Source organism: Phyllobates terribilis, unplaced genomic scaffold, assembly GCF_046119375.1.
Source record: "Phyllobates terribilis strain yellow unplaced genomic scaffold, ASM4611937v1 Scaffold_5__5_contigs__length_657084704, whole genome shotgun sequence".
Taxonomy (NCBI): domain Eukaryota; kingdom Metazoa; phylum Chordata; class Amphibia; order Anura; family Dendrobatidae; genus Phyllobates; species Phyllobates terribilis.
The window spans coordinates 476437617-476455519 of record NW_027362765.1 but is presented as its reverse complement, the minus strand read 5'-3'; positions in this window follow the sequence as shown (position 1 = coordinate 476455519).

Here is a 17903-nt window from a genome sequence, read left to right as displayed (position 1 = left end):
TGTATCACAGGACTCGCGCATAGCAAAACGGGTGCCAATATTCAAAAAGTGGACAAAAACTGAGCCTGGAAATTTCAGGCAAGTAAGTTTAGCCTCTACTTAGGGCAAAATCTTTGAGAGTTTTCTAAGAGATGCTATCCTGAAGTACCTCAATTAAGAAATCTCATGACTCAACATCAAAATGGGTTTATAAAAGATTGAAAGATCATTCATATCACACTAATCTGATCAGCTTCTATGAGGAGGTAAGTTTGACACTGAAACAGAGCAATGGATGGACACTATCTGAACATTTAAAAGACGTTTGATAGTTTGATACAGTGCCATATAAAAGACTGGCATATAAAATAAGGGCAATGGGACTAGTGGAAAATAAATGCATTGGGGTAACAACTGGCTCAGTGATAGGAAACAGAGGGTGTTTTTAATAGAACATACTTGGACTGGTTAAAGAGTAAACATTGTTTTAATTTTATTTCATAAATCAATATTACTCATGAAAATAAGAAACTTTGTGATATATTTTCCTAGAGAAGTCTGCTTCTTTCCTCCTGAATTGATCATTAATTTTCAAAATCCGCAATTCAATTAAGACAGATTGTTACATTACTGAGATAGAAGTGGACATTTGCTACTAACACAATTTTATGTAGAGTGAAGGGGAAAGGAGGGAAAAGAAAAAGGCAGAGCTCCTCCCTCCTCCTCCCATCTACAGTGAATCTTATCAGTACCAAGTGCCATCTCCTATCTCAGTAATGGGAAAGACTGTCTTCACTGAGTACACATTTTACTTGTTAAATTAAACATTTGAATCAGTCCTGGTGGAAAAAGAAGCAGATTTCTCTGATACGATACCTGACAAAGTTACTTATTTTCATGCGTACTAATGTTTTATAAAATAAAAATTAAAACAATGGTTACTGTTTAACAGTGGGGTACTACAAAGGTAAGTATTGGACCATCTTTTTAATATATTTATTAATGACCTTGTAGAGGGCATAAAGAGTAGAATTTCAATATTTATAGATGACACTAAACTCTGCAAGTAATCAACACAGATGAGGATAATTTAGTGTTACATAGGGATTAATATAAATTGGAGGCTTAGGCTGAGAAATGGTCATTGAAGTTTGAAGTAGATAAATGTAAGGTCATGCACTTGGTCGGAGGAACTAAAATATATATTTATGTACTTAATGGTAAAATTGTTACTGAAAAAGATTTTGGTGTGTCAGTGGAAAGCAAATACATCTTTAATGAACAGTGCCAGGTAAGTCCTACTAAAGCAAATAAAATCAAAGAGACATTAAAAGAGGCAAAGATTTTCATTACAAGATCATTGCTTTGCCTCTATATAAGTCACTAGTGTGGCCACACTTAGAACACAGAATACAATTTTTAGGCACTAGTCTATAAGAAGAACATAGCTGAATTAGAGCAGGTGCAGATATAAGTGTAGCATCGGCGTCTCTGCCCCCTGCCAGGCAGAGACACCGTCCCTCTCACCGCCGCACTCCCCGCCCGGCGTTCTCCAGCGCTCCTCTTCCTGCTGCTGCAGGCGCGCGTAGCTTCCCGGGCACGGTGCTTAGGGCGCGTGCTCCCTCCCTCTTAAAGGGGCCGCTCGTGCCGCCCTAAGGAGTCCCCGGCCAATTGCCGGAGGTCCTCCCATATATAAGGCACCTCCTCCAAAATGGAGGTGCCCGAGCAATAGTTGTTGCACAGTGTACTTACCTCTGCTTCAGCCCTCAGGTCCCGCTGCTAGCTTGACTACTAGTTCTGCTCCCCAGCCTGACTACCAGTCCACTCCGCCAGCCTGTCTACTCTCCAGCCCGACAGTCTATCTTCCACTCAGTTTGCCAGTCTGTCTATTGGCTCTGCCCGCCTGCTTACCTGGAAGCACCTGCCCGCTACCTACCATGCCTACCTGGAGGCTCCTGCTTGCTACCTGCCGTGCCTACCTGGAGGCTCCTGCTGTCACTTGCTGTGACCACCTGTCAGCCTACCTGGAGGCTCCTGCCGGTCACTTGCCATGACCACCTGACAGCCTACCTAGAGGCTCCTGCCTGTCACTTGCCGTGACCACCTGTCAGCCTACCTGGAGGCTCCTGCCCATCACTTGCCATGAGCACCTGACAGCCTACCTAGAGGCTCCTGGCTGTCACCTGCCGTGACCACCTGACAGCCTACCTAGAGGCTCCCGCCTGTCGCCTGCCGTGTCTGCCAGTCCATCCACCCGGATTACTCGTCAGCCTGCCTGCTGTGCCCATCTGAAATTCCGGTAAGTCCATGCCTTCTGTACCGTGGGAGTCACCTGCTCCCTTACAAGGTCATCCCCAGAGTAGCACCTGGTCCCTCTGCTCGGACCCTCCCTGGTCACGGAGTCGATTGAGCCACCATATGACCTAGGTCGCTCCGAGATGATGCCTAGTTACGCCCCTCTGGGTCCCTCCTTGCACCGCAGCACAGAGGTTCCACCACCCGGATCCGTAACAATAAGCAACCAAGATTATTAAAGAAATGGGTGAACTGCACCACTGAGGCAGGTTATCCAACTTGGGATGATTCAGTTTTGAAAAATGATGGCTTAGAGGTTATCTTAGTACAATGTACATATACTGTATAGGAACTAACAGGACAGAGATCATGCTAATTATCATTTTATACCTTGGCCTGCAATCTTGACAGAGTGGCATCCTCTACGTCTAGGGGAAGGTTTAATCATGATCATAAATAGCAAATTCTTTACTGCAAGAACAGTGAAATTATTGATCTCTCAGCCACATGATGTTGTAATCACTGATTAAAAAAGTTTAAAAAGGGCCTGGATGCCTTTCTTCGAAATTATATAGCAATACAGGTTATGGGCACTTGATTCTGTAATTGGACGTTCATCCAAGGAATGAATCTGATTGCCAGATGTGATTGCCAGATGTGGAGTTGAGAAGGAATTTTTTCCCTAATGTGGGGCTATTAACATCTGTCTCTTAGGGTTTTTGTCTTACTTTGGAACTATATGTTAGGGTTGAACTCAATGGACTTATATCTACGTTTAACCTTAAAACCTATGGAAAGCACTGTGTCATAGGATTTTCAGGACATTTCAGGATTTTGGTTTAAAAAAACAGAGGGATATTAAAATGTCTTCCCTGTTTGCAGTGTGTGAATAATTTAAAAAATAATGTTGTTAAGGTGCTGTTATTGCAGGGTATCACAATCAAATCAAAGTCACACAGCGTGACTATGCATGTACAGCACTTTTCTACATATGATTTGAATAATTGGATTATTATTCAAAGACTGGGTCCCATTTTCGATGTGTGTTTCAGCACTGTAGTAGTACACCCAATCAGATTAGATCTTTTTCTATCTCTAAGTGGAGTTAGCTGTGTGCTCTGACCTCTATTCATGTGCTGTAAAAACCTAAGATGGTGCTTCATGATCAACTCTCTTCTTTTATACACCCTGTGATATCCCCCTGATTGTCTGCACTTTTTTTGCCAATCCTCGCAAGTAGTAAATAATTTGAGGTCTCTGAAACCTGCAAATTTGAAATTTAACTCAAAGTCGATTTTTTAAAGATCAATCGACTCATCTCTACCAAATATGTCTACTCTTTTTTGTTTATTATTAATTTTATATTTTAAATTGTGTTTTTATTGTGAAAAGTTTTTTCAAGATTCTTTTGTTTAATTTTTTCATTTTTTTATGTTTTTACAATTTTTATTTATTTTTTTTAACTTTTTTTTACTTTTTATTTAGTATTGTTATGGGACTTTAACTTTAATTAATGTGATCACTGGTTGAATATTTTGCAATACTTATGCATTGCAGGATATTAGACCTGTCAGTGTTACACTGACAGGATGCATGTTAAACCCTGCTTACAACAGGGCCTAATAGGCCAAAATACTTTGCCGACTCGGAGGCTATTCTATGATCTCCAGTTGCCATGGTTATCATTGGCATATCCTTCCCTTTCACAACCCTCTCATTGCCATTGATCATGGCATTTAGGGGATTAAACAGCCAGATAGCACCAACTCTGGTTATTGGTGTAGGAACTCAGCTATCAGTTAAGCTAAGCTCCCACTGTGATTACACCAGACATGTTCACCAGGACATATGAATAGTCCATTTGCAGGAACAAGGCTGGTCATACACATTAGATAACTGTTGGCCGATAGCAATCTCAGATGACGGTTCCATACACAGGAGCAATTATTTGGCCAGGCGCTCCTATGTTCTCCACCAGAAAGACGGTGGTTGAGACATCGGCTGGCAGCTTATCTCAGTGAAAACAATACGATTGTCAGTCCAAGATATCATTTTCGATACACATCTCTCCCGACCTTCACTTGGTCAGTGCCTCTATAAACAGAGTGTCGATACTGCAATGTGGAGGTCTTACTATTACATCTTATTTTGAAAAGGGGTTAAGGCAAAACAGAGGAAAGGAGAAAAATTAAAGAAAAACATTTTTTAAGCAGTATTTTTAATTTTGATGTGTCAACCACAGATGGGCAAGCCTTTTCAACACCTTGGGTTATCAAAAATAAAACTTTTGAAAGCCTTGTATTAACAAATTTCAAGTACTGCATTTATATTATTCATACTGGACTGTGGATAGATGCCACCATATTATAATGAACCAAATGGGAAAACCCATATAATTATTCCTCTCTAAACAGGCTATAAAATGTAACTTTTAATCTTTTCATTAAAATGTGAATGTAGAGGGTATTAAAATATTAACCCTAATCAGCCAAAATGATAAATAGACTAAAATCTATAACGTTCTCATGGTACCGTGAGGTGTCATTGACGCACCCCTGGGCCTACTTGGTGTAGCGTTGCGCACGCGGGGACTACCCGGAGCCGGGCCTGTTGGGGGTAGTAGTCTCGTGGCGATGACCCGGTCCGTGCCCAGGGAGTCAGACTAAGTGGCGGTATATTAGCAGTAGATGTAGGACGACTACGCCACCCGTTGAATGCAGCTATGAAGCTGCCGCTGCAGGGCAGACCGCTGAGGCCGGTGGAAGGATGGTGCAGCGTGGATGGTATAACCCCCAATGGGAGGGGTATGGCCTCAGGGCAGCCGACGTGGATGATGGGGGTAGCAGGAACCACTCAGAGACGATGCGGTGTAGTTCAGGGTCTTTACTGGTGACAAAGATAGACCCTCCCGGAGTACTGGCTAGCGGTCGGGGCCTGGTCAGTCCTTGAGCAGATGGGATCCCCCTTGGCCAGGCGGAGTTGTAGGCCTCCCCAACTAATTGTACTCTTCTGGCTTCCTTGCTAGAGGCGGGTAAAGGTAGCCCACGTCCCTGAGTGTACCGTGTGGTGCTCACCCGTATGGCCGGTGACTCGGGGCCTTCTAGTGGCTTCCGCTCCACGACGGCGGTGCTGGTCCCACGCGTGTGACCGTGCCTTCGGGTTTCTTGGCCAGAGGACCTGAAATCCCCTGCCGGGCGGTTTCTGCTGCTGGGTCTGGGTTAATCCCCACAGCCTCGGACTCCGGGTCCGGTGGTAACTCCTCAATCAGGGCGAGCTCTTCAGCTGCCAGCCCCTGATTCCTTTTAGCACTGCTCCCACTGAGCTCCTGATCTTTCTTTCCTAAGCTGCTTCTCTTCTTCTCAACTCTTCTTCTCTACTCACTAACCCTGCCTCAGCCCCAGCTTTATATAGGGGAAGTTCTTCCCCTCCCAGGACTGGGCAGGAGGTGTGGCATGCATAGGATTCCTGACCAAGAGACCTCCCACCTGCTCTCAGACATAACATTGCTATTACTGTGGAGACCAGACCCCTGGGGTGCCACATTCCCCCCCTAGTGAAAGTTAGTACTCCGGGACTAAACATACTTTTGTAAACATAACAAGGTGCAAACAATAACATTCTAATAGAGACAACACATAAGGTGGTCACGGCGTGTCCGCAACCGGGTGTAACTTTTGAGGAAAACAAGGGTGTCCATTTCACCAACACAGGGAGACGTAACCAGGTAGGGGTCTGTCCTGCCCCGAGTCCTTAACAGTCTTTCAGTCCGTCCTGGGTTACGCTCCAACTATATACACAAAGGATTCCCGGTAAATCCACCAAAGACTCCTATAAATAACTAGAAACACATAATTATACACAAGCAACAATAAACAGGTAAACATTAATAAAATAGCTTGAACATTTAGATCCTCCACCGTATGGGCAGCTGGCCTCTAGTGACCCTAGTGGACCTACGGAGCTGGCTGACTGGCCCTGAGCTACAGGGTATAGGAGCTGTCAAGGGTAAACTGGGCAACCATCTACGGACTCTTTGGCTCACTAGGGGTATGGCAGGCTCACTATAAGCAGGGGGTTGATTCTCCTGGTCTGCTTGTGTGGGGTCTTCTGCCTCCTGAACCGGCTGTTCTTCCAGCTCCACCTGTGTCTCCGTAGGTCCTTGGGATGCTGGTTGGAGGAACGTGAGGACGGGTACCACAACAGCACCATTGACTTGAGTCCAAGACCGAGGGAAGTCTCCGAGCACAGTACTAACCATATCTTCCCTCTCCTCTATGGGTCGAGGGTCCTCTTGTTCCTCTTCAGGGTTCCGTAGCTGTTCGGGACACTTCTTTAGGTGATCCCGGGATACAATGGCTGTGGTTTCCCCTCCGTCTTTACTGATTGTACAGATCTTCGGGTTGTCGTGACTTGAGGGCAGTACGGTGTACGGGTCCTTCTCCCATTGGTCGTCCAACTTGTGGAGCCGTCTTTTCCTCTTCAAGACCTGCTCTCCGGGCACCAGGGGAACAGCGGGAGCATACTGGTTGTAAGTTTTCTCTTGTCTTTCCCTAGCTTGACAGAGACTACGCTCCACGCTCTCCTGTACTTTTCGGTATTGCTGCTGCCTCTCTGTGTCCCAGTTGGCTTCTGGTGAAGTGTCCTCGGGTGTCAGGACTCCCATCTCCAGATCAACAGGAAGCTTACCAGGTCTTGCCCTCATTAGGTAAGCCGGGGTACAGTTGGTGGAACCTACAGGGATGTGGTTGTATAGGTCCACCAGGTCGGGCAGCTTTTCAGGCCACAGACTACGTTCTTCCAGGGGCAATGTTTTCAGAAGATCTATCACCACCTGGTTCATTTTCTCACAAAGTCCATTAGTTTGCGGGTGATAGGGTGTTGTTCTAATCTTCCGGCAGCCATACAGGGTGCAGAACTCCTGGAAGACTTCCGCTTCAAAGGCAGGCCCCTGGTCCGTCAGCACCTGCTCCGGGTATCCGTGCGGACGGCAGAAGTGCTGCTGGAAGGTTCTAGCTGCTGTTTGAGCCGTTAAGTACTTGACGGGGACGACAACCAAGAACCGGGAGTAGTGATCCACGATGGTTAACGCGTAGACGTAGCCACTTCTGCTTGGGGTCAGTTTTACATGATCCAAGGCTACCAGTTCCAACGGCTGTCTGGTGATGATGGACCGCAGGGGAGTCTTCTGGCTGGCACGGTCCCTCCTTCTTAAGTTGCATGGGCCACAGTCTCTGCACCACCTCTCGATGGTTCCTCTCATGCCTACCCAATGGAACCGCCCGCGCAGCAGAAACTCCAGCTTCTTCCATCCGAAATGCCCAGCTCCGTCGTGGTATGCCTCCATCACCATAGCTGCGTCTCTTCTTGGCACCACTACTTGCCAGATTAGTTCATGCGTCCGGGAGTTAACCATTCTGCGGCACAACTTTCCCTTCTAAAGGAACAGTCGACTCTTCTCAGCCCACAGTTGCTTGGCTTCCTCCGGAGCGTCTGGGTCAAGGCGTGCATCTGGCCGAGTCAGCATCTCCTTTACCAGACGGACGGCAGGGTCACTGTCTTGCGTCTCCACCCAGTTGAAATGAGGTAAGGGGTTGAACGTAGCGGTGTGCTTACTTCTTACACGGTGGGAATACTGGATAGTCCCATGACGGTGGAACGCGGGGAGCTCAACTTCTTCCAGTTCCTCTGAATCTTCCCCTACATCCGGTAGGTTTGGCATCCTGGACAGGGCGTCTGCGTTGGTATTGGAGCGTCCTGCCCGGTATTTGATTGTAAACTCATAGTTGGACAAGCGGGCCATCCATCTCTGCTCTAGGGCACCGAGTCTTGCAGTGTCCAGGTGTGTCAACAGGTTGTTATCCGTGTACACGGTGAACCGGGAAGAAGCGAGGTAGTGCTTAAAGCGTTCGGTGACTGCCCACACCACTGCCAGGAACTCTAGCTTAAATGAGCTGTAATTCTCAGGGTTTCTTTCGGTGGGTCGCAGTTTTCGGCTGGCGTAAGCAATTACCCGTTCTTTCCCCTGCTGGATCTGGGATAGTACGGCTCCTAGCCCGATGTTACTGGCGTCGGTGTAGAGGATAAAGGGCTGGCTATAATCCGGGTACACCAGGATTTCATCCCCCATGAGGGCCATCTTCAGCTGGCGGAAGGACTCTTCTTCCAACTTCTCCCATCTGAAGGGCGGCTTCTGGTTCTTGGCCTTCCTGGACTGGCCTATCAGGAGGTCCTGCATAGGAGCTGCCTTTTTGGTGAAACCGGGAATGAACCTTCGGTAGTAGCCTACCAACCCGAGGAACTGCCTCACTTCCTTTACGCTGGAGGGGCTTGGCCATTCCTTAATTGCGGTGATCTTATCAGGGTCGGGAGCCACTCCGTCAGCACTCACCACGTGTCCCAGGTACTGCACCTTTGGCTTCAGGAGGTGACACTTGGAAGATTTCACCTTTAGGCCGTAACTTGCCAGAGCTTCAAACACTTCCGCCAGGTGCTTCAGGTGGTCCTCGTAGGTCTTGGAGTAGACGATGACATCGTCCAGGTATAACAGGACCGTCTCAAAGTTCCGGTGTCCCAGACAGCACTCCATCAGTCGCTGGAAGGTTCCTGGTGCGTTGCAGAGTCCAAACGGCATGCAGGTAAACTCGCTAAGTCCCATCGGGGTGGTGAATGCGGTCTTCTCCCGGTCCGCCTCTGCTACAGGAACCTGCCAGTACCCGCTAGTGAGATCCAAGGTGGAGAAGAAGTTAGCAGATTTTAAAGCAGCCAAAGACTCCTCTATTCTCGGTAAGGGGTACGCATCTTTGTGTGTGATACGGTTAATTTTCCGGTAATCTACACACATTCTCATGGTGTTGTCTTTCTTTTTGACCAAGACTAGTGGAGCTGCCCAGGGGCTACAGCTATCCCTGATTACCCCAGCCTCCTTCATGTCTCTAAGCATCCCCTTGGCGTGTTGGTAGTGTGCAGGGGGTACGGGTCGATACCTCTCTTTTATGGGAGGATGGTCTCCCGTGGGGATGTGGTGTTCTACCCCCTTGACTCGCCCGAAGTCTAACGGGTGTTTACTAAACACTCTCTCGTACTCTTGAACCACCCGGTAGACTCCCTGTTTCTGGTGTGAGGGAGTGGAGTCAGTACCCAAATGTAGTTGCTGACACCAGTCCTCTATTGTTTTCTTAGAGCCGTTACCTTCCTCCGGATGAGATGGAGGCAAGGGTTCCACAGACTGTATAGAATTTTGGTTGATAGTATATAATTTGGCTAGCGTAGCATACCGGGGCAGGTGTACTTCCCTTTTCCCGATATTTATTATACGAACGGGCACCCTCCCATGGCGTACATCAATTACCCCCCGTGCTGTCAAAATGGTGGGCCTACTGTCTGAGTAGACTGGTTCTACCATGGCCTGGTAATCTCTACCTCTCAGACCAATAGCTGCCCGGCACCAAATCATCATTTCACTTTTCGGGGGCATGGCAATAGGGAAAGGGTCACACATTCTTACGCTACCAATCTCACCGCCGGAGAGTTCCACTTGTTGCCGTCGCATCAGTGCCCGGATCTCTTTCTGGAGCACTCGCTGCTGGCCGGAGCTGGCGTTCTTGGCAACCTGCTGTAAAATGAAAATCACCTCTGCAAGACAATTTTCAATCACATTAGTTCCTAGAGTTATCTTTGGGTGACTCTCGCGCTTGTCAATGTCCACAATGATCAGTCCCTGTGCTGCCAGTTCGACTCTACCGATTTTAATGGTCATTTCTTTAAATCCGATCTGCGGCACGGGTTGACCATTGCTGGCAATGATACTCAAGTCGTCGTCAGGGTAGCGGGTTATATCCGAGTCATTCCAGTACTGCTTGAAGAGCACGTACGGGATGGTGGTGACCTGTGACCCGGTGTCCAGTAGGGCACTCATAGGAATGCCATCCAGTACCACAGGCAAGACTGGACGTCCTCCCACATATTTGTCGCACCAACTCGATGGGCCTGGTGATCTTTTTCCTGGGGGTTGGCCCTCTACCCCAGGTTGTGCCAGTTTAAAGGACAGTACCTTGCCATATGTCCGGGTTGATTGCAGCGGCGGCAGATGGGTTGTCCGTCCTCGTTGTATTGGTCGCTGGGTCTTCCTCTGGCCGGTGGGGTCCTCCTTGGTCGACGCCACGGGATGTCCTCCGGTCCGGATGCCAGCTGGATCTTCCCTGGAGCAGCAACCTGTAAAGACTGCACAGTTCGGGTTAGCGCAGCAACGCTTTTAGCTAGCTCTTGGACCTGATGGTGCAGGTCTGGAGCCGGGTCATTGTTCAAAGCCTGCGCATCAGCCCCCACAGGCCCTGTCGACAAGGGCGCCGCCTCCTGGTGGTAAGCGGTAGTAGGGCGCCTGTGGGTCACCACGCCACCCGGTGCTGGTTCTCGGAGCACCCGGATGGCTCTGTCCTTGAACTGTGCAAAGTCCAGATGAGGATCCTGTAAGGCCATTGCCCGCAACTGGGTTCGGTGGGCATTGCAATATAGTCCCTCTATAAATTGTTCGGTCAACAGCCTGTCCTCGTTTCCCACGCTGTCGGGGTCGGTCTGCTTAATGGCTCTCAGGGCCTCTTGTAAGTTTAGTGCATAGTCCCTTATATTCTCATGTGCTCGCTGCTTGCACCCATAGAATCTAAGCTTAATCTCGGCTGAGGTGCGGGTATCAAAGGTGTCCCTCAGCCGGGTTAGTATCCCCGCGACAGTCCTCCTCCCAGGTGGCCAGGACTTTACCTCCCTTTGGGCTGCCCCGGTTAGTTGGGCCACCAGGATGCTCACTTTTTGCTCTTCTGTGAGGGGGTACACCCGGAAGAGGCTATCCAGCTTTTCTCTAAAGTCATTCAGGGTATGTGACTCCCCTGAGTATTGGGGTAGCCAGGCTGCTCCCGGGATATAGGGCATGGTAAAAGGCATGACTGCAGCAGCGCTGGCGCTGGCGGGGGTTGAGGCAGTGAAGCTCTCCTCCGTATCCGACATCTTTCTCCCCCCCCTAGTGGACCGTGGCCTACCTTGCGATGATCCTCTTCCGTAGGCCGTGGCTCCGCAGTGGATCGTCAGGGTTGAGGACCTTCCGTCGCGCTCCTGTGACGTCAGCGTCTGCTGGGCTCCTTCCAGGACCTTACGCGACGTCTGGACGTGAGGCGGGGCTTCAGTTCTCGCGCGCTTTTGGAGTCCACGCCCCTCTTCTTCCCGCGAGGCGTCTTCAAGATGGCGTCCAACGGCGGGAAAACTCCACGGAAGGCGGGAAGAAGGCTGAAAATGGCGCCGGATGGCGGGAATCTTCACCACAGGTTAGTTTAAAATCTCTTTTTTCAGGAACGCAGTATCCGGTGGTTGCGGGCACGTAATCCTGCCGACTACGCCAAAAGCTGACGCACCCCTGGGCCTACTTGGTGTAGCGTTGCGCACGCGGGGACTACCCGGAGCCGGGCCTGTTGGGGGTAGTAGTCTCGTGGCGATGACCCGGTCCGTGCCCAGGGAGTCAGACTAAGTGGCGGTATATTAGCAGTAGATGTAGGACGACTACGCCACCCGTTGAATGCAGCTATGGAGCTGCCGCTGCAGGGCAGACCGCTGAGGCCGGTGGAAGGATGGTGCAGAGTGGATGGAATAACCCCCAACGGGAGGGGTATGGCCTCAGGGCAGCCGACGTGGATGATGGGGGTAGCAGGAACCACTCAGAGACGATACGGTGTAGTTCAGGGTCTTTACTGGTGACAAAGATAGACCCTCCCGGAGTACTGGCTAGCGGTCGGGGCCTGGTCAGTCCTTGAGCAGATGGGATCCCCCTTGGCCAGGCGGAGTTGTAGGCCTCCCCAACTAATTGTACTCTTCTGGCTTCCTTGCTAGAGGCGGGTAAAGGTAGCCCACGTCCCTGAGTGTACCGTGTGGTGCTCACCCGTATGGCCGGTGACTCGGGGCCTTCTAGTGGCTTCCGCTCCACGACGGCGGTGCTGGTCCCACGCGTGTGACCGTGCCTTCGGGTTTCTTGGCCAGAGGACCTGAAATCCCCTGCCGGGCGGTTTCTGCTGCTGGGTCTGGGTTAATCCCCACAGCCTCGGACTCCGGGTCCGGTGGTAACTCCTCAATCAGGGCGAGCTCTTCAGCTGCCAGCCCCTGATTCCTTTTAGCACTGCTCCCACTGAGCTCCTGATCTTTCTTTCCTAAGCTGCTTCTCTTCTTCTCAACTCTTCTTCTCTACTCACTAACCCTGCCTCAGTCCCAGCTTTATATAGGGGAAGTTCTTCCCCTCCCAGGACTGGGCAGGAGGTGTGGCATGCATAGGATTCCTGACCAAGAGACCTCCCACCTGCTCTCAGACATAACATTGCTATTACTGTGGAGACCAGACCCCTGGGGTGCCACATCATCACTTGAGCTGAATGGGATAAATGAATCTCAGCACATGCCCCCCCAACATGTTTCACCGCACCAGCTGTCATAGATTTTAGTCTATTTATCATTTTGACTGATTAGGGATAATATTTTAATACCTTCTACATTCACATTTTAATATAAAGATTAAAAGTTACATTTTATAGCCTGTTTAGAGAGGGATAATTATATGAGTTTTCCCATTTGGTTCATTATTTGTGTATACATTCCTCCAAGGCTATCCCTTTCCTCTTTGGTTGTGTTACCACCATATTATATGTTTAAACAAATACAGATCATACACTACATGTATAGCAAGTATATTGTTACATAAAAAATTGTAAAACATATTGATAGTATTGCATGCTGCTAGCCACTTGCATTTTGTAGTTTTAATAAAAATACTTTATGCCTTGTCTTTTTATAGTCTACCTTTATCTTGATGTGCATTATTAGTCTAATATTTAAATACACTTAGCTCATAAGAGGTCCATTACAAGCACTGATACAAATGCATCAATATGATATCCTTAAAGTCATTAACATCTCTATTAGAATGTATCAACCACTAGCCAGCTATTTCAAATTAAGGTCAAGTGTGGAAGCAATATACCTGGTAATCAGCAAAAAAAAGTAATCAGGAAAGCAATTTAAACTTTGAAAAGTACAACATAGACTCACAGAGTAAGTTTAGGTTATAGCTGCAGGTTATAAATGCAAAAATAATAGTTATGACATACCGTACTTGATAAAACACTGTAAATAAGAGAAAAATACCTGTATTTTTTTTAGCAGTTAAAGAGAGGTGAGTCGAAATGACTGAAAATGAATTTAAAATAAGCAGTAATTTGTTATTCTAGTTTTATTGCATGCAAACATATTTTTATAAGCGCTATGTTTAATTCTAAGAATAATAAAATACATTTATAAATTTAACACCTTTTCATTCTGAATTTTTATCATTTCTAAAACTGACTATTTCCTTAAAGTTAAAAGATATAGAATAAAATAAAAGCTTTAGAAGAAACTACCAAGATTCTGGGTCAGGATGTACCCACATCAACATTTTCCAGCTAGGAATAATGTAAATCTGGTCATGATTTTTTTTAAAAGGCAGTCACAAAATGTGTTAAGATGACAGTAAGCATGTAAAATTATTGCCAAACTATTGAAAGGTTCGTAGCATGAGGCCAAAAAAGAAGTTCACAGATCTGTCAAAATATGAAATTTAGCAAAATACAGGGTGGGCCATTTATATGGATACACCTAAATAAAATGGGAATGGTTGGTGATGTCAACTTCCTGTTTGTGGCACATTAGTATATGGGAGGGAGAAAACTTTTCCAGATGGGTGGTGACCATGGAGACTATTTTGAAGTTGGCCATTTTGGATACAACTTTATTTTTTTTAATGGGAAGAGGGTCATGTGACATCAAACCTATTGAGAATTTCATAAGAAAAACAATGATGTGCTTTGTTTTAACATAACTTTATTCATTCATGAGTTATTTACAAGTTTATGACCACTTATAAAATGTGTTCAAAGTGCTGCCCATTGCGTTGGATTGTCAATGCAACCCTCTTCTCCCACTCTTGACACACTTTCATAAGTTATTTACAAGTTTCTGTTTACAACTATTGACGTGTCGCAGAGGTTAACACGTGAGGAGCGGACAGAAATTGTGTTGATGTTTGGTGAACGCAGTACCCAGGTCATTGCAGCAGATTTCAATGCAAGACACCCTACGAGACCACCCATCTCCCATGCTACAGTTAGCAAACTGCTTGCCAAATTTCGTGAAACAGGTTCAGTGTTGAATTTGCAAAAAACTGTTCATAAACTTGTAAATAACTCATAATAAAACCAAGCACAAGCACATCATTGTTTTTCTTATGAAATCCTCAATAAGTTTGATGTGTCACATGACCATCTTCCCTTTGAAAAAAATAAAGTTGGATCCAAAATGGCCGAATTCAAAATGGCACAAGAAGAAGAGCACAGGGCGCCAGTGGCGACTTTGCCAATCCTGGTGTTCTGTGGCAAATGCAAAGCATCCTGCATGGTGTTTGGCTGTGAGCACAACCCCCATCTGTGGATGTCGGGCCCTCATACCACACTCATGGAGTCGGTTTCTAACCGTTTGTGCAGACACATGCACATTTGTGGCCTGCTGGAGGTCATTTTGCAGGGCTCTGGCAGTGCTCCTCCTGCTCCTCCTTGCACAAAGGCGGAGGTAGTGGTCCTGCTGCTGGGTTGTTGCCCTTCTATGGCCCCCTCCACATCTCCTGGTGTACTGGCCTGTCTCCTGGTAGCGCCTCCAGCCTCTGGACACAACACTGATAGACACAGCAAACCTTCTTGCCACAGCTCACATTGATGTGCCATCCTGGATGAGCTGCACTACTTGAGCAACTTCTGTGGGTTGTAGAGTCCGTCTCATGCTACCATGAGTGTGAAAGCACAACCAACATTCAAAAGTGACCAAAACATCAGCCAGAAAGCATTGGTACTGAAATGTGGTCTGTGGTCCCCACGTGCAGAACCAGACCTTTATTGAGGGTGTCTTGAATATTGCCAATAATTTCCATCTATTGTCTATTCCAATTGAACAGCAGTATGTGAAATTCATTGTCAATCAGTGTTGCTTCCAAAGTGGACAGTTTGATTTCACAGAAGTTTGATTTACTTGGAGTTATATTCTGTTGTTTAAGTGTTCCCTTTATTTTTTTGAGCAGTGTATAATGTACACATATGTTTATTTGTGCCAATATAACCCCTTTGTACATCTGCTCTTTTTTTGCCCATATCAATCTGAATTGTAAAAAATTGCAAAGTTATTCCTTGCCATGAAAAATAAAAGTAAAGATTAACCCTTTTCTACTGACTTTTAGCCCTGCCACAAAATTACGTGCTTACTGCTTACATAATTTCAGTGATGTTGTTAGCTCAGGAGAAAGTGTTAATGAAGACAATGTATCTGATAATACTCGGTCATGTTAATTTAATTATTATGTCTATTTTTAAAAGGAGTTGGTGCTTGAAGTCATTCCATGCTATGAAAATTTACTTAACCCCTTCACGACCTTGCACTTGATACGGGCTGCGTCATTGAACCCACATCTTTCCATGAACATGATAGCTTATCTGTTCTGTTATGTGCCTCTACCAGTCGCTGGTGGATTCGAGATCTACCTTGCGGCTGTTAACAAGTTAAATGCCGTTGTCAATCTCTGACAGCGGCATTTAACATGTTTCTGGTAGAAGCACATCACAAATCCCGCCCATCGGCAAAAAGACCCCCGTGCATGTCATTGTAAATCTCCTATGAAAGACAGCCCATGGCTGACGTTCATAGGAGATCATGATTTATGCTACACATAGCAGTACTGAAGCCCTGCAATATGTAGCACAGGCGATTGGATGATCGCAACATCAAGTCTCCTAAGGGGACTATTGAAGCCAGTATAAAAATTTAAAACCCCCATTTTGCCTCATTCAAAATAAAACAATAATAAAAAAATACACATATTTGGTATCACTGCATTCAGAAATGTCCAACCTATCAAAATATAAGGTAAATTAATCCTGGAGAATCATATCAGTTTTAGCATTTAGTGAACATAGTAAATAAAAAACCCACAAAACAATTGTGGAATTGCACTTTTTTTGCAACTTCACTGCACTTGGATTTTATTCCCATTTTCCAGTACTCTATATGGTAAAATCAATAGTATCATTCAAAAGTACAACTCATCCCAAAAAAACTAAACCCTCGTAAGGCTATATTGACAGAAAAATCCAAAGTTATGGCGTTGGGAAGAAGAGGAGCAAAAACCGAAAGCGCAAAAACTGAAAATTGCAAGGTGGTGAAGGGAATATTGATAAAATCTCATTTTAACTGGCTTTTAACCCTGCCATAAAATGACCTGCTGTTCCAAGGGCAAAAATCAAAGTTCACCACCTGATATAACTAGTTTAACACAAAAAGAAGTATGCCTGCACCTGAGCAAATTAAACATTGACAAATCCCCTGGACCAAATGGTATTCATCCATGGATACTAAGGGAATTGAGCTCAGTAATTGACAAATCGCTGTATCTCATATTCTTAGACTCTCTTATAACAGGGGTAGTGCCACAGGGTTGGAGGCTAGCCGATGTGGTACCGATATTTAAGAAAGGTAAGAAGGTGGATCCAGGTAACTACCGTCCAGTAAGTCTGACATCAGTAGAGTGCAAAGTTTTTGAGTGCATCATAAGAGATGACCTGCAGAGTTAAATCACAGAGAATAATATAATAATAAAGGATAATCAGCACACATTCATGAAAAATAGGTCGTGTCTAACCAACATGTTGGGGTTCTATGAGAAGGTAAGATCAAATCTGGATGTTGGTAATATGATGGATGTGATTTAGCTGGACTTTCTGAAGGCATTTGATACTGTACCACATAACAGCCTTATAATGAAGCTTCAGAAGCAAGGACTTGAGGGAAATATATGTAGATGGGTAAGGAATTGGCTAAATTATAGGAAACAAAGAGTCATCATAAATGGTACATTCTCTAAATGGGACATAGTCAGCAGTCGTGTGCCACAAGGATCTGTGCTAGGACTGATTCTTTTCAACCTCTTTATTAATGACCTTGGGGATGGGATTGAGAGTAAAGTGTCAGTTTTTGTTGATGATACCAAACTATGTAGGATATTAAAATCTGATCTTGACATTACGATATTGCAGAATGAACACTTGGCAGATAAGGTTTAATGTAGATAAATGTAGAGTAATGCACCTAGGACGGAGTAATCCTAGAGCTACATATACATTTAATGGGAGTATACTCGGGACTACAGAACAGGAGAAGGACTTGGGTATTCTGGTTACAAGTAAGCTGAGCAGCAGTACTCAATGTCAAGCAGCAGCCTCAAAAGCAAACAAGATTTTAGGTTGTATAAAAAGAGAAATAAAATCACACGATCCCAAGGTATTGTTACCCCTTTATAAATCACTGGTGAGGCCACATCTGGAATATGAGATCCAGTTTGGGGCTCCACATTTTAAAAAGGATATTCAGAAGTTAGAGTCAGTTCAAAGATTATTACAGGGGATAGAAGGCCTTCTCATATGATGAGAGGTTGATAAAAAAGTTGAGATTGTTTAGCTTAGAAAAATGACTCCTCAGAGGGAATCTCATTTACATGTACAAATATATGTGTGGTGAGTACAAAGGAC